General features: G+C 48.3%; 1 protein-coding gene across 5 annotated transcripts in view; it reads left to right on the forward strand.

Moving 5' to 3' along the window:
• LOC132403223 (filamin-A-interacting protein 1-like) overlaps window positions 1-24,211 on the forward strand; it is a 381,794-nt gene that overhangs the window by 299,441 nt on the left and 58,142 nt on the right. The window contains exon 1 of one of the 5 annotated variants that reach the window (XM_059986630.1): window positions 16,942-17,142. The exons of 3 other annotated variants lie outside the window; for them this stretch is intronic. The gene's annotated coding sequence lies outside the window, so the exon portion shown is untranslated. Of the gene's footprint in view, window positions 1-16,941; window positions 17,143-17,195; window positions 17,576-24,211 lie in introns of those variants that run through there. One more of the 5 variants, XM_059986631.1, reaches the window with a different exon arrangement.

Here is a 24,211-nt window from a genome sequence, read left to right on the forward strand (position 1 = left end):
TCTCAAGGCGGTGTCATGTATATATACTTGATAATAAACGTACTTTGAACTTCTAAACTTTGATTAAAATGTGCATGAATAAATAAATACCAGCATGTACTTACAATGCAAACAGCATTATAAGAAGTAGTTTAAAGAGTGCACAGTGCAGTGTAGTGATGGGGGCAATAGATAGAGGGATAATCATTGAGGGAAATGAAGTACAGGGAACTGAGGATCACAGGAAAGACTAATGGGATGGCTCCTTTGGGGGCAAGCATGGATCTTATGGGCCAAGTGGCCTCCTCCAATGTTAGTATAAGTATATGCCAATTTTCTGTGCGGCTACTCTCCTGAATGTGATTCAGCATTTTTAATCACATATTCATACCTTGTCTGGTCAAGGGTGAGTGGTTTGGCTAGTTCAGAGTCCAATTACCATTGATAATTCTTCCTTGATTCAGATTAGTTTATTGTCATATACAACAGTGTACAATGAGATTCCTTACTCATGTGAAGCACACAGACTGAACAGTATCCATGGTAATAATAACTACAACAATAAATACAGCACTGTGTGCAAAACCACAGAATTATGCAAACTACAACAGAATACTGCAAAAGTGGTAATGCATTCTGGAATGTTGGTGTAAGAAATGGCAAAGTGACAGTAAGATAGAATTAAGAGAGATAGAATCCAAGAAAGCTTTCAAAACTAGATAGAGTGGACATGGAGAGGATGTTTTCACTAGTGAAAGAATCTAGGACAGCCTTAGAATACAAAGACATACCTTTAGAACAGAGAAGAGGAGGAATTTCTTTAGACAGAGGGTAGTGAATCTGTGGAAATCATTGCCACAGATGGATGTGAAGACCAAGTCATGGGGTGTACTTAAATCAGATGTTGATAGGTTCTTGATTAGTGAGGGCATCAAAGGTTACAGGGAGAAGGCAGGAGAATGGGGTTGAGAGGGATAATAAATCAGCCATGATGGAATAGTGGAGGAGACTCAATGCGCCAAATGGCCTCATTCTGCTCCTCTGTCTGATGGTCTTATGGTGCAACATGCTAGCACCACTGGCGAATGAGTGCGAAAGAGGGGATTGGTTCATAAGTCTGATAGCAGTGGGGAAGAAGCTAGAAGGTAGATGAGAGAAAAGGGAATGGCCAGGATATCCTTGAAGATACGATGTCTTCTTGAAGTAATACACTGTGAAATTCAGCTGGATGGCAGAAAGGGATGGGCCTGTGGCGGACGGGGTGGTGTTTGCGGATTCCAGGGCAGAGTGGCTCAGCTGCAGACCACCAGGGTCTCCTCTATAGCACGCCTCTAGAAGTTCAAGAGAATCCTTGTGGACATGCCAAATATTCTCAGCTGCCTAAGAAATGTATTTGTTATTTTTATTTATTTAACGATACAGCCTTTCCAGCCCAATAAGCCCAAGCCAACCAAGGCCACTCATGACCAATTAACTATGCATCGTTGGACTGTGGGAGAAAACCGGAGCTCCTGGAGGAAACCCACACTGTCACAGGGAGAATGCACAATCTCCTCACAGACAGTGGCAGAATACTGCAGCTATATAGGACCCTGGTCAGACCCCACTCGGAGTACAATTCTGGTCACCTCACTACAGGAATGATGGAGAAATCACAGAAAGAGTGCAAAGGAGATTTACAAGGATGTTGCCTGGATTGGGGAGCATGCCCTTTCAGAGGAGATTGAGTGAACTGGGCCTTTTCTCCTTGGAGCGACGGAGGATGAGAGGTGACCTGATAGAGGTGTACAAGATGATGAGAGGCATTGATCGTGTGGATAGTCAGAGGCTTTTTCCCAGGGCTGAAATGGTTGCTACAAGAGGACACAGGTTTAAGGTGCTGGGGAGTAGGTACAGAGGAGATGTCAGGGGTAAATTTTTCACTCAGAGTGGTGAGTGCGTGGAATGGGCTGCTGGCAACGGTGGTGGAGGCAGATACGATAGGGTCTTTTAAGAGACTTTTGAATAGGTACATGGAGTTTAGGAAAATAGAGGGCTATGGGGAAGCCTAGTAATTTCTAAGGTAGGGACATGTTCGGCACAACTTTGTGGGCCGAAGGGCCTGTATTGTGCTGTAGGTTTTCTATGTTTCTATGTTTCTAATTGCCATTGTAATAACACTACGTGAGCTATTACACTACCATGCGGCCCAAGTCATTTTGGGAATACAAGTTATGGTTGGACTTTCACAGTAAGCATCACAGTGTAGAACAGCAGGGTCCGAGTATGCACGTGCATGGTTCCTGTATGTTACATACGCTCTCTTGATCAGTGTGGAGGGGTCTGCTGAGATCGCTGTTCGTATGGACACCCAGGAACTAGAAGCTGTAGATCATTTGTTCACCAATTCCATTGATGGGGACAGGGTTGAGTTCAACCTTAGGTCAGCAACCAGCTGATATTAAGGGCTAGGTTATTGTTCACTATTATTAAAACTCCATCTTGTTTGAGGCTTCCCTTACTCACCTGTGTTGTTGGTGTACTCAGATCAGTCAGCAACTTCGAATCTGTAAGCCAGCCAGTCGTGAAGATTCACTTGGGAATGTTATGGCAGGCCATCCATTTTATCATCAGAGCAATAACATCAGAGTGTTCAAAAATGGAATCTTTGAACAAACAAGTAGCAATCTGCAGAGATTCTTTGTGCACCAACTGTAGATAAAAGCTAATAATGGTCCCATGAATTATTTATCCCTTGAAGCTGCTACTTCATGGTCTTTTGCTGGTATCGGTATGGATAAGGGACTTCATGTTAAAATCAGTGAACTAGTTTTATCTTTGCCAAATGTACTGAGGTGCAGCGAAAACCTTTGCCACCCATACGGATCATTTCATTGCTGGGTTGTACGAAGGAAACGCAATAACAGAAGGTCCTACTTCCCATTCCAATTCCATGGTCTCCTCTGCCCCCATGATGTGGCCACTCAGCATGGAGGAGCAACACTGCATATTCTGTCTGGGTAGCCTCCAACCTGTCAACATGAACACTGAATCCTCTAACTTTGGGTACTTTCTCCTCCCCGCTTTTTAATTCCCCATTCTGACTCCCCCCCCCCCCCCTTATCCCTTCCTTTCTCTGCACCTGTCCATCACGTCCTTCTGGTGCTCCTCCTTCTTTCAATTTCGCCCGTGGTCCACTCTCTTCTCCTATCCGATTCGTTCTTCAGCCTTTGCCTCTTCCACCTATTGCCTTCCCGCTTCTCATTCCATTCCTCCCTCCCCCACCCACCCACCTTCCCCATCGCCTGGTTTCACCTATCAGCTGCAGATTGTACTCCTACCCTCCCCCCCCCCCCCCCACCCCGGTCTGTCTTCTTCCCTCTTCATTTCCAGTTGTAATGAAGGTTCTCAGCCCAAAACACTGACACTATTCTCCCCATACACGCTGCCTGACCTGCTGAGTTCCTGCAGCGTTCTGTGTGTGTTTCTCTGGATTTCCACTATCTGCACAATCAAGTTACAGAGAAAATGCAGTGCAGGCAGACAACAAGGGGCAAGACCAGGATGAGGTGGATTGTGAGGCTGAGCAGATCTTACTGTAGCAGGGGGTTTGTTCAATAGCTTGACAAAAGTGGGGTAGAAGCCGTCCTTGAACCAAATGAGATGTGATTTCAGGTAGGTGAGTCAGGTAAGCAGTTCCCATATTTGTTCTTAAGCTTGTAGATGCTGCTATCCATGTCTTTGTTTGAGAGTGATGGGTGTGTGGGACTTACTGCCGGGGTGACTGTAGAGGAGGGCACGTGATGGACATTGAACAGGCACGCGGACGAAAGGAAAATGGAGGGGTATGTAGGAGGGAAGGATTAGACTGATTTGAAAAGGTCAACACAGCACAGTGGGCCGAAGGGCCTGTATTGTGCTGTAACTTTTTATGTTTTATTAGAATGCATGTATTCGTGAAAACAGATCTAACTATCATACCTTCATTGTCTTAGTCAAGGAAGACCAGCTTCCACTCCACTTCCAAGGTGCCCGCTGAGGCCAAAGTGGGACCAGCAGACTTTTCCCCAGATGGACCAGGAGGTCTGTGGTGGGTGGGCACTATGAGGGGCTCCCATTCCTTTCACCACTTGTGGCTGCCCTCTGTGCCCTCATTGCAGAGACTCGAGCTGGTTGGCTGCTTTTCCCCATCATCATCCCCCCATCCCCAGCACCCAGTTTGAGCATCGTGGGTCCGGTCTTGGGATTCCCACGTTTCGGTGAGGGGCGGGATGCTTTCCTAGAATGCACTAGAGGCTTTTATTGGTCCTCTGGGATATTCCTTGTCATTCTGGAACTCAGATTTCAGATACGGATTTATTTATCACTTGCACATGGAAGCATACAGGGAAAAGTGTCACTTGTGTTAAAAACCAACACAGCCAAGGGTATGCTGGGGACAGCCCTCAAGCGCTGCCACACGTTGTGGCGTCAACATCACAACGCCCGTAACATGTTTGGCTGAGCTATGCAGAACAGAACAGGCAACAAAGCAACATCGGTGAGACGAGCCTGGTTCCTCACTCCAACCCCAGGGCAGGCCATCTTCTCTGGCACCAGCGGACTCGCAGATTTACGGGCACCAGGCCTCGACTTCCCCTGCAGACTCACGGACACTCACAGACTTGCCACCTCAGTGGAGACGGCAGCTCTGTGTCACCTTGAAGAAAAGGGTCAAGGGGCCTGTCTTGGGAGCCCGGTGTCAGCCTGTGACTGGTGCATCTGGCTGAATGTGGTTATCCCCGTGTTGCTGAGGGGGAGCATTGGCAGTAGTTTGCCTCTCTTCCCAGTGGATTTGGTACGTTTATGGAGACAGTGTACACTCCAGTGCCTGGTGTCAGTCACTGAAGCACACAGCAGTGAGGGTGCTCCCCAGAAAGAGCACAAGCTCAGGGCCAGCTTTGATCCAAACACTCTTTAGCACGGTCAGTTGACAGCTGTGTTAGTGCGCTGGAGGCCAGGGGCCATAGTGAATACCATTGTCTGTCTGCCTCCGCCAGCCTCCTCTAGACAAGTTGAGGTTAAACATAAATTAGAGGAACAGTATCTCATGTTCTACCTGAGCAATCTCCAGTCAGACAGACATTGAACTCTCTAAATTCCATAATCATTCCCCTCCCGTCCTTTTGCCCCTTTTTCCTTTTCTCTCTCCTCTTGATTTATCCATCCTCCTTCAGCCCATCTCTGTCCCTTTCTTCACTCTCTCTACCAGCCCGTCACCCTCACGCTCCTCCCACAAGTTCTCCAACCCACTTCCTTCCCTTTATTCCACCTCCCTCTCCTACCTTCAGACCTTTGTCACATCCACCTATCACCTCCCAGCTTCCAAAATCTTCCCACTCTCCCCCTGCTTCATCATGCCTTCACTTGAACCTACCTATCACCCGTCAGTACTTTCCCCATTCATTCCCTCGACTTTTTTATACTCGATCCTTAAGTCCAGGTGAAAGACCTCCACACAAAACGTCCATTTCCCTCCAGACTTACTCCAGCATTGAGTGTTTTTTAAAAATTCATTTACGGGATGTGGGCGTTGCCAGCTAAGCCAGCATTTATTGCCCATCCCTAGTTGCCCTTGAGAAGGTGGCAATGAGCTGCTTTATTGAACTGCTGCTGTCCCTGAGGTGTAAGTACATCTACAGTGCTGTTAGGGAGGGAATAATATGATTTTGACCCAGTGTCAATGAAAGAACGGCGATATTTTTCCAAGTCAGGATGGGGAGTGACTTGGAGGGGAATTTCCAAGTGGTGGTGTTCCCAGGTATCAGCTGTTCTCTTCCTTCTAGACGGTGGCGGTCATGGGTCTGGAAGGTGCTGCCTTAGGAACTTTGGTGCTTTGTTGCAGTGCATCTTGTAGATAGCACACACTGTGGCAACTGTTGGTCGATGGTGGGGGGATTGGATGCTTGAGGAGGGGGTACCAATCAAGTGGGCTGCCTCGTACTGGATGGTGTCAAGCTTCTTGAGTGTTGACGGAGCTGCACTCATCCAGGCGAGTGGCGAGTATTCCATTACACTCCTGACCTGAGCCTTGTAGGTGGCGGACAGGCCTTGGGGAGTCAGGAGGTGAGTTACATGCCACAGGATTCCTAACCTTTGACCTGCTCTGGTAGCCACGGTGTTTATATGGCTAGACCAGTTCAGTTTCTTGTCAATGGTAACCCCCAGGATGTTGATAGTAGGGGATTCAGTGATGGTGATGCCACTGAATGTCCAGGGACGATGGTTAGAGTCTCTCTTGTTGGAGATGGTCATTGTGTGGCTCAAATGTTACTTGCCACTTGTCAGCCCAAGCCTGGATATTTGGGTGCTGCTGCATTTGGGTATGAACTGCGACACGATGATTCTACATTCTGCTGCCTCTTGTGTCTGCATTCCCCAAGAGGTGCCTCTTGAAATGCAGGAAGCTCCCCACATCTTCAGAGTCCTGGCATGGGTCTCTGACAGTGTATGGTCAGGATTGGCTGGCGGAGGATCTTTCTCTTCACCACAAGGCCCCTCCTCTCGGACACTTCAGCAAGCTAATGGGCTCTGTAGGGAAAGGGCGCGGTGTGGATAAAGAACTGATGCAGGGACAGAGGGCTGAGAGGCTAACCTGTGATGAATGTCTGGTCCTTCTGCACAGCAATTGCAGGTGATATGCCCTGGACAAAGACCTACAGGAAGCCGATAATCTGGTCTTCATGTGCACTTCTGAGAAGGAATACCACGCAGCGATACGACCAAAAAGCAATGGTGGTTTTGTGCCAGGAACCAGCTGGAGCTCACTCAACTGCAATCAGCTCAGTGAAAAAGAGGACAATTGAACCACACCCTGTGCCGTTAATCACCAGGGGCCCCTGTTTTATCTTAGGGTCAGAGCTTGTCGTACCGTTAACAAGGCAAATCAAACCCAGAGGAACTTGCACAAAATGACAGAGGGATTCAGCAGGTCAGGTAGCATTTATGGAAAGGAATAAAGAGCAGAGATTTTGGGCTCTTCACCAGAAAGGGAAAAGCCAGATTAAGATGGGGGGAGGGGAAGGAGTTGGCAGCTAATAGATGAAGCCAGGTGAGGGGGAAGGTAGATGGGTGGGGAGGGGGATGAAGTAAGAAGCTGGGAGATGTCAGGTGGCTGAGGTTAAAGGGCTAAAGAAGAAAGAATCTGATAGGAGGGGAAAGAGACCCAGGGGAAAAAGCAGAAAGGATGAGCACCAAAGTGAGGTGCTAGGCGGGTGAGGAGAAGAGAAAAGGTCGGAAGTGAACCAGAATGGGGAATGGAAAAAAGAGAGAGGCAAGAGGAGGGGGAGAAGATCCTGTTGGACATTGATAATGTAATATTCTGCAGGCCTGGTTCCCTTGTTTGATGATACGACAGGCGGTGGGGAAGCTGCGAGGCCTCTGTCGTACCAAGTTCGAGGCCTCAAGCCACGGCTTGCCTCCTGCTGCAGTCCAAGATAATCAACTGTACGCTGCCTTTGCACACCACCTCGCATGTCTTTGAGTAGCAGGCAGCAACACAGTGTGCACCCAGGCCATCTCCTCCAAACCCAGGCCATCTCCTCCAAACCCAGACCATCTCCTCCAACACCCAGACCATCTCCTCCAAACCCAGGCCATCTCCTCCAACACCCAGGCCATCTCCTCCAACACCCAGGCCATCTCCTCCAAACCCAGGCCATCTCCTCCAAACCCAGACCATCTCCTCCAACACCCAGGCCATCTCCTCCAAACCCAGGCCATCTCCTCCAACACCCAGGCCATCTCCTCCAACACCCAGGCCATCTCCTCCAAACCCAGGCCATCTCCTCCAACACCCAGGCCATCTCCTCCAACACCCAGGCCATCTCCTCCAAACCCAGGCCATCTCCTCCAAACCCAGGCCATCTCCTCCAACACCCAGGCCATCTCCTCCAACACCCAGGCCATCTCCTCCAAACCCAGGCCATCTCCTCCAACACCCAGGCCATCTCCTCCAAACCCAGGCCATCTCCTCCAACACCCAGGCCATCTCCTCCAACACCCAGGCCATCTCCTCCAAACCCAGGCCATCTCCTCCAACACCCAGGCCATCTCCTCCAAACCCAGACCATCTCCTCCAACACCCAGACCAGCTCCTCCAAACCCAGACCATCTCCTCCAAACCCAGACCATCTCCTCCAACACCCAGACCAGCTCCTCCAAACCCAGACCGGCTCCTCCAAACCCAGACCATCTCCTCCAAACCCAGACCATCTCTTCCAAACCCAGACTAGCTCCTCCAAACCCAGACCATCTCCTCCAAACCCAGGCCATCTCCTCCAAACCCAGACCAGCTCCTCCAAACCCAGACCATCTCCTCCAAACCCAGACCATCTCCTCCAACACCCAGGCCATCTCCTCCAAACCCAGACCATCTCCTCCAAACCCAGACCAGCTCCTCCAAACCCAGACCATCTCCTCCAAACCCAGGCCATCTCCTCCAAACCCAGACCATCTCCTCCAATCCCAGACCAGCTCCTCCAAACCCAGACCAGCTCCTCCAACACCCACTCCAGCTACTCCGATCAATAAGCAGCTCACTGATGGGGTAGACCTGCCAGACCCAAAGTTCTTGGAGTCCAGCATCGTTTTGTGATCAAGAAAAATATATCTAACAATGGGAAAAACATCTTTGGTCGGTCCCGGAGACACCTCTGCGGCCGAACAGGCCACCATCTAGCGATTTGAATAATAATGTTTGGCCTCTGGAAAATGCTGCTTGTTGCAGACAGAGCGAAGATGCTTGATAAAGAATCAAACCCAGACATGATTACTACCTGATCTCTGACAAAAATCACATCAGTAATAACTGATGATTATGCTGCTGGCAAAAGTTATATTTTTCATAAATGCCTCCTGCATTTTTTCCTTAATCTTTGTGACCGGGGAGAGAAAACTTTTGGACTCTTCAACCATTGGGGAGTGATGGTTTGCACTCCGGTTAGATCAAGTATACCTTTGTGAAAATATTAATCACACTAACACTGACTCGGACATCATTACCTCATTTCTCAGGTGTTTAAAAAACAAAATGATTGTCTCTTTTCCTGTGCCAGCATTTGATTTATTAGTGTATGAGGTAATGCTCTGTAAATATATAACATTGATGTCAGTTTGTTTAGGGCCTTGTTTCTATGACTGAACAGCACCTTTTACAACATGCAGTTAAACCTTTCCTCATAAAAAATCCACACTTTTAAAAAAATCCCCTGTTGATAGTCTTTTTTTTTAAAGAAAGCTTTGAGTGTTCCCAAAGTTTGATCCAGTTTCCTATCAGACTAGATTCTGCAAATATAATACAATGCTTATGCATTGCTGGACAATTCCAACGTTTTTGCAGCTTCAAAAGTCAAACTGGAGTTAACAGATGTCTCTTTTGAATTTGATAGTGAATTAACTCCTTGTCTATCGCTGGAGTGTTGAATGAGTGGTGGAAGTGAGGTAGGCAAAGTTAATGCCACGAGAGGCCGAGGCAAGGATGGTAAGAACTCAAGTGCTGGAGTATCTAAGACTAGAATTGAGGCATGATTTCAAGACTGAGACGAGACCGGGTTTCTTGACTAGATCCTAGACGAAAGCCGACCAGATTAGTCGAGAATCCAAATGAGACAGATATCCTAAACACGATCGCAGGCTGAACCAGAGCCGAGCTGGCGACTGAGCCTCGAACTTGAGCTCAGGTGCTCTTCAAATATGCGAATCTTGGCGCCAAAACATGGCCGCCAGTTAGCGAAGCAAGCCAGCTATCCATACTCCGGACAATTGGAGCAGCTGAACCCCGGAGGCTGGTGCGTCCGGACAGGAGCAATCTTCCTCCACACTCAGTTATGAGGGGCAGGATGGACTTCCAGTCAGAGCGCTACCTGAGGGGACAAGCAACAGTCCCAAGGACCTCAAGGAGGACTGATGAGCATTCTCTAGTGAGGCCATTACTCAGTGTTCCAGTCAGGAGCGACAGGGCTAGTTAGCATTTGAGGTGTAAGCTCTGCCTTGATGATGGATGCTGCTTTCCTATGACAGCGCTCCTTGTAGATGTGCTCGATGGTATGGAGGGACTGGGCCTCCATGCTTTTATTAGAATTTTACGTTCAAGGGTATCGGTGTCTCCGTATCAGCCTGTAATGCAATATACTCTCCACTACAAACCTATAGAAGTTTGTCAAAGTTTTAGATGGTGTGCCGAATCTTCGCAGACTTCTAAGAAATAGAGGCACTGCCAGATTTCTTTGTAATGGATCTCACACGTTCGGTCCGGGACAAATCCTCTGAAATGATAACGTTGAGGAATTTAAAGTTGCTGACCCTCTCCACCTCTGATCTCCCAGTGAGGACTGGCTCGTGGACCTCTGGGCTCCTCCTCCTGAGGTCACTAATCAGCTCCTCGGTCTTGCTGACATCGAGTTAGAGGTTGTCAGTATGGCTCCGCTCACCAGATGTTCAGTCTCCCTCCAGATAGCGGGCTCATCACCACCTGTGATCCAGCCTGACAGCGCACTTGAACACGGTATCGGAGATGTGCTTAGCCTCACAGTCGTAAGCAAGTAGAGCCTTGCGGTGCAGCTGTGTTGGTGGAGACTAGGGAGAAGGTGCTGTTGTCAATCTGAACTGACTGGAGTCTCGAAGTGAGAAAATTGAGGATCTGATTGCACAAGGAGGTATTGAGGTCACGGTCTTGAGGCTTATTGATTAGTTTTGTAGTCAATAAAGATCATCCTGATGTATGCATCTTTGCTGTTGGGATGTTCCTGTCACAACCAGGGATTATTTGTACTAAAGAAGTCAGTACGTGGACTGTTGCTTTCTTGGTGTCGCCTCGTGGCTGTGCTTCGTCCTTGGATTGTTTCACCATTATGTCTAATTCTTCGTCTTTGCGCTAGCTCTGGGTTTTCACTGCTTTGCAGCTGTGTCATTTGGGATCATGGGAATTGTTAAACTCTTTGTATTTATCACTCTTATTCAATTCGGGATAATTTAATCAGCACAGTAATGTCAATGCCCCAGAACCCCCACATGCTCCAGGGTGTATTTCGGGGGGCATGTCGACCCCTCTTTGTTGGGTCATTGTGAATCCTTGTCAGGTGTAACTCAGACGGAGTTTGTCTGTGTATCGTCAGTGATTTCTGTTCATTTAGTTTCTGTGCAGCTTGCCTGAGCTCTGTTAGTTTTTTCTCGTTAATTCCTGCAATAAATCTTCGGTTTTATTGCAATTACCCGAAATCTCTGTGATTTCTACACTTGAGTTTGCTAGTGATCCTTACGGTTCCAGGGTTGAGTGAGGAGCTGGTGAAATGGCATCTGCTATGCAACTGCTCTGCCGGTAAGCAAATTGGAGCGGATCCAAGTCTCTATTCATGCAGGAGCTGATATGTTTCGTCACCAACCTCTCAAAGCACTTCATCGCATTGCTACTGGATGATGGCCATCGAGGCAGGTTATTACATTCTTTGTGGGCTTGAAGCAGGTGGGTATCTCAGACTGCTGAAGGGAGAGATTAAAAATATCGGTGAATACTCCAGCCAGTTGATGAGGACAGGTCTTTAGTACTCAGCCAGGTACAGCATATGGGTCTGGATGCTTTCTGTGGATCCGTTCTCCTGAAGGATGCATTCACATCATCCTCAGAGACAGAAATCACTGTGGAAGTTTATGAAGGTTCCTCCATGTTTCGATGGCCAAAGCAAGCATGGAAGGCATTGAGCTCCTCTGGGAGCAAAGCCTTGTCTCCATCAACGTCACTTGGTTTCACTTCGTAGGAAGTGATAGCATTCAAGCCCTGCCACAGCTGTTGAGCACCCCCAGTGATGCAAGCTTGCTCCGGAATTGCCACTTTGCGTGCGGCATGGCTTGCTGGAGATCAAACTTGGACCTCTTGGTTGCCAGGCCTGAATGCCACCGACCTGGCCCTCAGCAGACTGCCATCTCCTGATTCACCCAGGGCTTCTGGTTGTTGAAGACTCCGAGTGATACACTCATCTGTGACTGTTTTATAAACTCCGTGACAACAACGGTGTACTTATTTAGTTCTTGAACACGGCCCAATCCACCAACTCGAAACAATCCTGTACCCGCTCCTCTGCCTCCCGTGATCATCCCTTTGCTGTCCTTACCTCTGGAGCCTTGCTCTTTATCCTCTGTCTGTACACAGGAGGACAGCCAAGTGATCAGACTTCCTGAAATGTGTTCTCAGCATGGAACGGTGGGCATTCCTAATCGTAGCGTAACAGCGGTCGAGTGTGTTGCGACCCCTGGAGCTGCAGGTTATATGCTGATGATAATTGGGTAGAGGTTTCTTCAAACAAGCCTAATTGAAGTCCCCAGCTATGATTTGAAATGTGTCGGGGTGGGCTGTTTCTTGTTTGGTGCTGGCAGCATTCAATATCTCAAGTGTCGGATTAACATCGGCTTTTGGCGGAATGTTTCGATGTGCAAGTGACAAGTAAAGTGAATAAAGTTAATCTTTAAGCTAAAGGGCTCAAGCCTCATAAAACAAATTTCAACCAACTGGCAAACACAAATAGCACGAATATAATTGGCATTTAAGGCCAATACTTTGCCAATTTTGAACTTTTGCCAAGGTAGCAATGAAACCAAATCCTGAGTTCTCACCTATCTGCCACTGTGGAAAGCGAAGGAAATACAATGAAAAGCTGAATCACTGGTACCCCCACACAACGTGCTTTTGGAGAGATAAAAATCATGCATTTTGGACACAGGTTAATAATTTAGTAAATTTCTGAGTGACGCTCATAAGATAGGCTATCAGATTTCGAATCAAAAAGATAACAATATTTTCCTGAGCCTCCTAGAAGTCTGGATGGCTGTACCATTTGAACAAATAATGAAATTCTGTGGAAGAATTGTGTCCGATGTGGTAGAGTGTTTCCACCATAGTTGCAAGGGTGATGTGTGATGCCATGGGCTTGATGGGCTGAATGGCCTACTTCTGCTCCTATATCTTATGGCCATTTTCAAAATATGTGTTACCTTGGCAAAAAGTCTGGTGCAGAAATTTACTTACTTATTTACTTAGAGATACAGTGTGGAATAGACCCTTCCAGCCCTGCCCGACAACTCAGATTTAAACCTAACCTAATCTCAGGACAATTTACAATGGCCGATTAACTCACCTGGTATGTCTTTGGACTGTGGGAGAAAGGCAGGGGAGCAGGAGAAAACCCAAGCATTCCATGAGGAGGACGTACAGAGATTCCTTATAGAGACTGGGATTGAACTCTGAACTCCAGCTGTAACTCTGAAGCTGTAACAGTACCGCAGTAAGGGCTATGTTGCCATGGTGCCTATGGTGGCATATTGGTTTGCCTTGACCAGGCAGCGTAACTGCCGCTGTGTGTGGTACTATCTCCTAACAACGAAGGGCAACAGAAACCCCTTCCGAAGCAAGCAAAGGCAAATAGCTCTTGACTTGTAACATGGTCATTTAGCTTGGCAAGGCTCCTTTTCAGGGGTCTTCCTTCAGAGTCCACGATCAGGGACTTGAATACCAAAAATATCGTGGCTTCTGATAGAGGCATTGTAAAGTCGCAGCTGTGTGTTTTATCAGTTCCCAAGTTCAATCAAACCAAATTTCAGAAGTGGACTCCAATAAGGAGATTCCAATGTGATGTACGGTGCCTATAAAAGTTATTCACCCCACTTGGAAGTTTTCATGACTTATTGTCTTACAACATTGAATCACAATTTGGCTTTTTTAACACTGAGAAACAGAAAAAGACTTGTGTCAAAGTGAAAACAGACCTCTACAAAACGATCTAAATTAATTACAATTGTAAAACACCAAATAATTGATCGCATAAGCATTCACGCCTTCCCCTTTCATCTGACACACCAAATTATCACTGGTACAGTCAGTCGGTTTTAGAAGTCCCATAATTAGTTAAATGGAGATCACCGTGTGCAGTCAAGGTGTTCCAATCGTTAATAGCAAAAATACACCTCTGTCTGGAAGGTTCTACTGCTGGTGAGTCAGTATCCTGGCAAAAACTACACCATGAACACAAAAGAACAATCCAACAACTCTGTGAAAAGGTTATTGAAAAGCACAAGTCAGGAGATGGATACAAGAACATTTCCAAATCACTGAATATCCCTTGGAGTACAGTTCAGTCAATCATCAAAAAATGGAAAGATTATGGCACAGCTGTAAATCTGCTTAGAGAAGGCCGTCCTCAAAAACTGAGTGACCGTGCAAGAAGGGGACTAGTGAGGGAGGCCACCAAGAGACCTGTGACAACTCTGGAGGAGTCACAAGCTTCAGCAGCTGAGATGGGAGAGATCGTGCAGGCAACCACTGTTGCCCGGGTGTTTCACCAGTCACAGCTTATGGGAGAGTGGCAAAGAGAAATCCACTGTTGAAATAAAAGCTCACATGAAATCTTGGCTAGAGTTTGTCAGAAAGCACGTGGGAGACTGAAATCAGCTGGAAGAGGGTTCTGCGGTCTGATGAAACCCAAACTGAGCATCTTGGCCATCAGACTAAGTGCACACATCAAAAACAGATCATCCCTAACGTGAAGCACGGTGGTGGCTGCATCACGCTGTGGGGACGCTTCACTGCAGCGGGCCCTGGAAGGCTTGTGAAGGTAGAGGGTAAAATGAATGCAGCAAAATACAGGGAAATCCTGGAAGAAAACCTGATGCTGTCTGCAAGAGAACTGTGACTTGGGAGAAGATTTGCTTTCCAACAAGACAATGACCCCAAGCATAAAGCCAAAGCTACACAGGAAAGGCTTAAAAACAACAAAGTTTATGTCCTGGAGTGGCCAAGTCAGAGTCCAGACCTCAATTGAATTGACAATTTGTGGCTGAACATGAAAAAGGCTTTTCACTCATGCAACCTGACAGAGCTTGAGTAGTTCTGTAAAGAAGAATGGGAAAAATTGCAGTGTCCAGATGTGCAAAGCTGATAGAGACCTATCCACACAGACTCAAGGCTGTAATTGCTGCCAAAGGCGCATCTACCAAATACTGACTTGAAGGGGATGAATACTTATGCAATCAATTGTTTTGTGTTTTATATTTGTAATTAATTTAGATTGCTTTGTAGAGACCTGTTTTCACTTTGACATGGAAAAGTCTTATTCTGTTGATTAGTGTCAAAAAAAACAGATTAAATCTATTGTAACTAAATGTTGTAAAATAATAAAATATAAAAACTTCCAAATGGGGTGAATACTTTTTATCAGCACTCTATGTTAAGCAGCTGTGACCAACAAGACATTTCAATGCTGGGGGGAACGTTGATCGAAGTGTCTTCTTCAGGATAAAGTCATGGAGAAACCCCCACCTGGTTGTTGTAAAAGGACACAAGGTTGCAGAGAGCTGCCTCAGGTAAAATGTTCACCAAGTAACCTTGCTGGTCTCCCCCTCTGCATTGTGTTAACCAGTTGTTGAAAGCAATCGACACACCGGTCATTTGCTCAGTGGCATCTCAGTGATCAGCTGTTCTATTGCAAAATCTAAAATAAAAGCAGTTTGGGAACCATGATTTAAGAAAGGATGTGCTGACATTGGAGAGGTCTCAAAGGAACTTCACAAAAATGATTCCGGGATGGAAAGGTCTGTCATACGAGGAGCATTTGATGGCTCTGGGCCTGTACTGACTAGAATTCAGAAGGATGGGGGTGGGAGTGTACCACATTGAAACATCAAATGTTGAAAGGCCTTGAGAGAGTGGATACGGAGAGGATGCTTCCTATGGTGGGGACTCTAAGACCAGTGGACACAGAATAGAGGGACGTCCATTTAGAACAGAGATGAGGAGAAACTTCTTTAGTCAGAGAGTGGTGAATCTGTGAATTTTTTGCCACAGGTGGCTGTGGAGGCCAAGTCATTGGGTGTACTTAAGGCACAGACTGGATAAATTCTCGATTAGTCAGGGCCTGAAGGGATACGGAGAAAAGGATGGAAGTTTAGAGTGAGAGGGAAATGGATCAGCCATGATGAAATGGCAGTGCAGACTCAATAGGCCGCGTGACCTCATTCTCTTCCTATGTTTTATGGTCTTATGGACATGCTGGAAATTCCCAACAGGCCAGGCAGCATATGTGGAGCTAATACTGCAGATCCATGACCTGTGTGCTCTGACAAGGCTGGTGTTAAACACAGCAAACAGTCTGCTGCAGGCACTCAGCATCTGTGGAGGGAAAGGAATTGTCGCCACTTTCGGTCAAAACCTACCTTTCCCTATTTGTGCTTAAGTGATAGGCCAGGAGATATGTGAGCCACACCTGGTAAAAGTTCGACCCTAAAAGAAGCCTGGTCCTAACAACAGAACGATAGATAGATTCATGGTTACCATAAAAACCCTGCTGGATTCTTACCTACTAACATAATCACCACTCCACCACTCTTAGAAGGTGTCCACAATGCGGTTATTCTCAAAGATTAGAAATGATTCCCGGATTTGCAGAGGCACACAATCCACATTTTTAGTGTCACCCTTTGAAACGTGAGTGAACGCCACACACACACACACACACACACACACACACACACACACACACACACACACACACACACACACACACACACACACACACACACACGCCAGGTAAAGGTAAAGCTGGGCTCAGCACTACAGCACCCTGACAGTAAATGTTGCATTACAGGTTCAAACAAGAGAGAGGCCGTGCTTGTTAACAATAATTAAATGATATCAAGCAACTAAAACAGCCTCTTTTGTCTGGGGTTGTTTGCACTTGGACTTGTTTATTTAGTTTTGCGTGCACTGGCATACAGCAGACGTGCAGAACTCACAGGTTCCTTCTACTCACCCCTACCCTCCCTCCCTTCCTTGGGTAAAGAACCCTGTCCACTACTACATGTGTAGCCTAGCCTGGGACACAAACTCATCCCAGCTGGATTCCTCAAACAGCTCACATTCAGACTCCGCCTTCTTACTGACCAAAGTTAATCTGCACAATGCTGCCCCATATAAGGAATGGATGACATCATTATTTCTTGGTTCAGGACTTCTACATACTGTAAAATTCACCTTTCATTGTCTAATGCCATGGCTGGAATGTTATGGTGGATTCCCCGTCGGGTAGGAATCATTGCCTGCTTATTCTTCAAATACAGTTAAAGTAGTAAATGGCTCTGACATGGAACTAACTATATCACAAGGTAAGAACGGAGTTGCTCTCTCCCTCTTTCTCTCTTTGACAAGCACTTGCTCTCACCTGTAGCATGTAATCTCTCTCTCTTCCTCTCTCTCTCTCCCCTCTTTCTCTCTCTCTCCCTCCTCTCTCTCCCCTCTCTTTCTCTCTCTCCCTCCTCTCTCTCTCCCCTCTTTCTCTCTCTCCCTCCTCTCTCCCCTCTCTTTCTCTCTCTCCCCTCTCTTTCTCTCCCCTCTCTTTCTCCTCTCTTTCTCTCCCCTCTCTTTCTCCTCTCTCTCTCTCTCTCTCTCTCTCCCCCCCTCTCTCTCTCATTCTCTCCCTTTACCTTTTTCCCTCAGCTGAGAGCTGTTACTCTATGAATTAAACTGACCACCCAAACCTAATGCTGGAGAGCTGTGATGATGTTGCAAATTGAAATACTGCCTGGCGCTGTGATCTAAGTGAGTTTACAGGGAGTAAATATCCTCAGCTGGGTTGTAGGCTTGCTTGGTTCTGTGTGTAGTATTCCTGGATAATCCCTTCCCTTTCTGCAGTTCCATGCTTGCCCTAGCAGAATGACTTCACCGTGAGGATTGTGAGAATGCACCGTCTTTATCGTCTAATTGAATGTCTTCATTTACACTGTTAACATACATTTACTCTCTCATTTGTTTCCTTCAATTTGCTGTTTGTTCGAATTGTGTGTCCCCCCCCCCCACCCCTCCCCTGTTGTTGGACGCTTCTTTTTGGGTTTGTGACACTGGTTGGGTTGACACTCCTTACAGGAAAAGTGCTCAGGACAGGATCACTGTTACTGAAGACTTAAGGTTGTTGGAATGTGTGTGAATGGTGTAATGATCTTTGCTCAATTGTTCTCTTTGCTTACAGTTTCGGTTAATGTTTAATTGTCTGCATAGCTTTCCTGGAGTGTGTGAGGTAATTTCTAAATATTATTAGGCGGTGTTGACTTGGGGCTTTGCCCGATCCAGATGCTTTAAAGTGTGATATCAACGAGGTGAAATCAACCATTCTCGTCTGACCTTCTCTCCTCCCTTTAGTTTAGAGTATTTCAAGTTAAACAGCTGTGAGGCAATGCAAGCAGCTGGAAGGTGGTGTGGCAGCCCTGTGGCCAGGCCCAGTGCCCCCGGTGTGCTGGACACCCATCTAACAGCCCCTTCAGGGGGCTGCGGAATTCTCTGTCCATCAACCTCAAAAATCTTTCAGCTAATTTCTTAAATACCCTGACTTGCTTTCAGGAAAGGAAACTTTGTTTATGGCACTGTTATGACAAGATTCAATATAAGCTTTGAGGAACAACACCTCACCTTCTACCTGGGCATGCTGCAGCCTGCAGGACTCAACATGGAATGCTCCAACGTTAGATAACACCTCTGTCCATCTGTTGTACCAGGGTCCGCCATTTCCCCGCCATCTATTTTCCTCTTTTTGTTTTGCCTGCTGCATTAAGCAAACTCTACCGCATCAGCAACACATAGCACAAAGGAGCGAACAGCCACATCTGGTAATCCAGTCTCGCCCTGTCAGAGATACTCCCCTCCCGCTGTCCGAGTGATTCCAGACTGGCCCCAGCCCTTGTTCCTCTTTTGTTTGTAGTTCTGATGAGTCCCAAAGCTGAAATGTTAACTGGTTCTCTCTCCAAAGACCCTGCCTGACCTGTTCTGTTGTTTCAGAATATTCGGTTTTTGCTTAGGTCATACTCATTTCAATAGAAAAGCAAGAATGTGTGAGATGCTCTTCTTGGTGTCAACAGACAATGGGTTAAAAGTTCTTTTGTGACAAAGGTTTATTTATGTATTTACAATGAATCAGAATGAGGTTTACTATCACTGCCAAATGTCAAGAAATATGTTGTTTTGTAGTGGCAGTACAGGGAAATACATAGAATATACTACCATTTCTAATAAGAAATATTCATTCCTTCATTATGTGCCGTGTTGTATGAGGTAGGTGATTATACTCTTGACCATGATTGTTCTTTGTAAATTTTTCTCCCTTCTTTGCAAGATGGGTGACCATTATCAATACTTCTCAGAGACTGTCTGCTTGGTGTCAGTGGTTGCCTATACGACTATCCACTGCCTGCTCCCACGGTTTCATGTGACCTTGATCGGCGGGGGGAGCGTTAAGCAGGTGCACCCGTTGCCCAAGGGTGACCTGCAGCCTGGCGGAGAGAAGGAGCACCTCACACCCCCTTTGGCAGAGACGTATCTCCACCCCCTCATCCAAATAAGAAATATGTTATAATATATAATATGTATTAGGGCAAAAAGAGAGTAAAAATAGTGAGGTAGTGTTCATGTCTGTCTGGTGACAGATGGGAAGGGACTGTTCCTAAAACGTTGAGTGTGGGTCATCAGATTCCTGTAGCCCCTCCCCGACTGTAGCACTGGGAAGAGTGCGTATTCTGAGTGGTGGGGTTCCTTTTGAAAATGTCCTCCATACTGGGCATATTTCCATCAGAAAGAGTATAAAATTCAAATAAAATCTTTCACCATCTTTGTCTGGGATACATTCCATCCCCTGTGGTGAGAGGTGGTCCAGCAAGACCTCCAGATCACTCATGGGCACCATGTACTCCCACCTGGCACAGATTTAGCCTTTACAAAGGGCAGTCAGTCAGTTCATGTAGAACTCCAGTGTCCCTCTGCTTGGACCTGTGAGTGAGCACTGACCAGACCCAGGACAGAACCCCAGTGTCCCTCTGCTTGGACCTGTGAGTGAGCACTTTGACCAGACCCAGGACAGAACCCCAGTGTCCCTCTGCTTGGACCTGTGAGCGAGCACTGACCAGACCCAGGACAGAACCCCAGTGTCCCTCTGCTTGGACCTGTGAGTGAGCACTCTAACCAGACCCAGGACAGAACCCCAGTGTCCCTCTGCTTGGACCTGTGAGCGAGCACTTTGACCAGACCCAGGACAGAACCCCAGTGTCCCTCTGCTTGGACCTGTGAGCGAGCACTGACCAGACCCAGGACAGAACCCCAGTGTCCCTCTGCTTGGACCTGTGAGCGAGCACTGACCAGACCCAGGACAGAACCCCAGTGTCCCTCTGCTTGGACCTGTGAGTGAGCACTGACCAGACCCAGGACAGAACCCCAGTGTCCCTCTGCTTGGACCTGTGAGCGAGCACTTTGACCAGACCCAGGACAGAACCCCAGTGTCCCTCTGCTTGGACCTGTGAGTGAGCACTTTGACCAGACCCAGGACAGAACCCCAGTGTCCCTCTGCTTGGACCTGTGAGCGAGCACTTTGACCAGACCCAGGACAGAACCCCAGTGTCCCTCTGCTTGGACCTGTGAGTGAGCACTTTGACCAGACCCAGGACAGAACCCCAGTGTCCCTCTGCTTGGACCTGTGAGTGAGCACTTTGACCAGACCCAGGACAGAACCCCAGTGTCCCTCTGCTTGGACCTGTGAGCGAGCACTTTGACCAGACCCAGGACAGAACCCCAGTGTCCCTCTGCTTGGACCTGTGAGTGAGCACTTTGACCAGACACAGGACAGAACCCCAGTGTCCCTCTGCTTGGACCTGTGAGCGAGCACTGACCAGACCCAGGACAGAACCCCAGTGTCCCTCTGCTTGGACCTGTGAGCGAGCACTGACCAGAGCCAGGACAGAACCCCAGTGTCCCTCTGCTTGGACCTGTGAGTGAGCACTGACCAGACCCAGGACAGAACCCCAGTGTCCCTCTGCTTGGACCTGTGAGCAAGCACTGACCAGACCCAGGACAGAACCCCAGTGTCCCTCTGCTTGGACCTGTGAGCGAGCACTGACCAGACCCAGGACAGAACCCCAGTGTCCCTCTGCTTGGACCTGTGAGCGAGCACTTTGACCAGACCCAGGACAGAACCCCAGTGTCCCTCTGCTTGGACCTGTGAGCGAGCACTTTGACCAGACCCAGGACAGAACCCCAGTGTCTCTCTGCTTGGACCTGTGAGCGAGCACTGACCAGAGCCAGGACAGAACCCCAGTGTCCCTCTGCTTGGACCTGTGAGTGAGCACTGACCAGACCCAGGACAGAACCCCAGTGTCCCTCTGCTTGGATCTGTGAGCGAGCACTTTGACCAGACCCAGGACAGAACCCCAGTGTCCCTCTGCTTGGACCTGTGAGTGAGCACTTTGACCAGACCCAGGACAGAACCCCAGTGTCCCTCTGCTTGGACCTGTGAGCGAGCACTGACCAGAGCCAGGACAGAACCCCAGTGTCCCTCTGCTTGGACCTGTGAGTGAGCACTGACCAGACCCAGGACAGAACCCCAGTGTCCCTCTGCTTGGACCTGTGAGCGAGCACTGACCAGAGCCAGGACAGAACCCCAGTGTCCCTCTGCTTGGACCTGTGAGCGAGCACTTTGACCAGACCCAGGACAGAACCCCAGTGTCCCTCTGCTTGGACCTGTGAGCGAGCACTTTGACCAGACCCAGGACAGAACCCCAGTGTCCCTCTGCTTGGACCTGTGAGCGAGCACTTTGACCAGACCCAGGACAGAACCCCAGTGTCCCTCTGCTTGGACCTGTGAGCGAGCACTTTGACCAGAGCCAGGACAGAACCCCAGTGTCCCTCTGCTTGGACCTGTGAGTGAGCACTCTGACCAGACCCAGGACAGAACCCCAGTGTCCCTCTGCTTGGACCTGTGAGCGAGCACTGACCAGAGCCAGGACAGAACCACAGTGTCCCTCTGCTTGGACCTGTGAGTGAGCACTTTGACCAGAGCCAGGACAGAACCCCAGTGTCCCTCTGCTTGGACCTGTGAGCAAGCACTAACCAGACCCAGGACAGAACCCCAGTGTCCCTCTGCTTGGACCTGTGAGCGAGCACTTTGACCAGACCCAGGACAGAACCCCAGTGTCCCTCTGCTTGGACCTGTGAGCGAGCACTGACCAGACCCAGGACAGAACCCCAGTGTCCCTCTGCTTGGACCTGTGAGCAAGCACTGACCAGACCCAGGACAGAACCCCAGTGTCCCTCTGCTTGGACCTGTGAGCGAGCACTTTGACCAGACCCAGGACAGAACCCCCGTGTCCCTCTGCTTGGACCTGTGAGCGAGCACTGACCAGAGCCAGGACAGAACCCCAGTGTCCCTCTGCTTGGACCTGTGAGTGAGCACTGACCAGACCCAGGACAGAACCCCAGTGTCCCTCTGCTTGGACCTGTGAGCGAGCACTGACCAGACCCAGGACAGAACCCCAGTGTCCCTCTGCTTGGACCTGTGAGTGAGCACTGACCAGACCCAGGACAGAACCCCCAGTGTCCCTCTGCTTGGACCTGTGAGCGAGCACTGACCAGACCCAGGACAGAACCCCAGTGTCCCTCTGCTTGGACCTGTGAGCGAGCACTTTGACCAGACCCAGGACAGAACCCCAGTGTCCCTCTGCTTGGACCTGTGAGTGAGCACTTTGACCAGACCCAGGACAGAACCCCAGTGTCCCTCTGCTTGGACCTGTGAGTGAGCACTGACCAGAGCCAGGACAGAACCCCAGTGTCCCTCTGCTTGGACCTGTGAGCGAGCACTGACCAGACCCAGGACAGAACCCCAGTGTCCCTCTGCTTGGACCTGTGAGCGAGCACTTTGACCAGACCCAGGACAGAACCCCAGTGTCCCTCTGCTTGGACCTGTGAGCGAGCACTTTGACCAGACCCAGGACAGAACCCCAGTGTCCCTCTGCTTGGACCTGTGAGCGAGCACTGACCAGAGCCAGGACAGAACCCCAGTGTCCCTCTGCTTGGACCTGTGAGTGAGCACTGACCAGACCCAGGACAGAACCCCAGTGTCCCTCTGCTTGGACCTGTGAGTGAGCACTGACCAGACCCAGGACAGAACCCCAGTGTCCCTCTGCTTGGACCTGTGAGCGAGCACTTTGACCAGACCCAGGACAGAACCCCAGTGTCCCTCTGCTTGGACCTGTGAGCGAGCACTTTGACCAGACCCAGGACAGAACCCCAGTGTCCCTCTGCTTGGACCTGTGAGCGAGCACTTTGACTGAAGGTTTCTACTCAGAAAAATCTTGCCTGACAAACCTGTTGGAATTCTTTGAATTGATTGATGTTGTGTTCTTTGAATTTCTGATGGCCTTTGACAAGCTGCTGCACATAAGGCTGCTTAACAACTTAAAAGTCCATGGTTTTATAGGAAAGATTCTACAATGGATAGAGCAGAGATTGATTGGCAGGAAGCAAAGCGTGGGAATAAAAGGAACCTTTTTTGGTTGGCTGCCAGTGATTACTGGTGTTCCACCGGGGTTTGTGTTTGGAGCACTTTTTTTTAATTATGTGTCAATGACTTGGATGATGGAATTCATGGTTTGTGGCAAAGATTGCAGGTGATATGAAGATAGATGAAGGGGCAGGTAGTTTTGAGGAAGTAGAGAGGCTGCAGAAGGATTTAGACAGGTTAGGAGAATGAGTAAAGAAATGGCAGATGGAATACAGCGTTGGGAAGCGTACAGTCATGCACTTTGATAGAAGAAATGAAAAGGTTAACTATTTTCTAAATGGAGAGAAGATTTAAAACACTGCGATGCAAAAGGACTTGGGGTCCTCATGGGAACCTTTGGGTTCCCTAAAGGTTAACTTGCAGTTTGATCCCGTGGTAAGGGAGGCAAATGCAATGTTAACATTCATTTCAAGAGGACTAGAATAAAAGAGCAAGGATGTAATGCTGAGGTTTTATAAATCACTGGAGAGGCCTCACTTGGAGTATTGTGAGCAGTTTTGGGCCGCTTATTGGAGAAAGGTTGTGCTGACATGGGAGAGGGTTCAAAGCAGATTCAGGAAACTGAATCCAGGATTTAAGGACTTATCACATGAAGAGCCCTTGATGGCTCTGGGCCTGCACTCAATAGAATTCAGGCGAATGAGGGGTCATCTCATTGAAACCTATCGAATGTTGAAAGGCCTCTGTAGAGTGGATGTGGACATGATGTTTCGTATGATGTGGTATTGTAAAACCAGCGGGAACAGTCTCGCAATAGAGGGGCATCCTTTTACAATGGAAGTGAGGGGGAATTCCTTTAGCCACAGGCGGCTGTGCAGGCCAAGTCATTGGGTATATTTAAGGCAGAGGTTGCTAGATTCTTG

The sequence above is a fragment of the Hypanus sabinus genome, chromosome 12 (assembly GCF_030144855.1).
Source record: "Hypanus sabinus isolate sHypSab1 chromosome 12, sHypSab1.hap1, whole genome shotgun sequence".
Classification (NCBI taxonomy): Eukaryota; Metazoa; Chordata; class Chondrichthyes; order Myliobatiformes; family Dasyatidae; genus Hypanus; species Hypanus sabinus.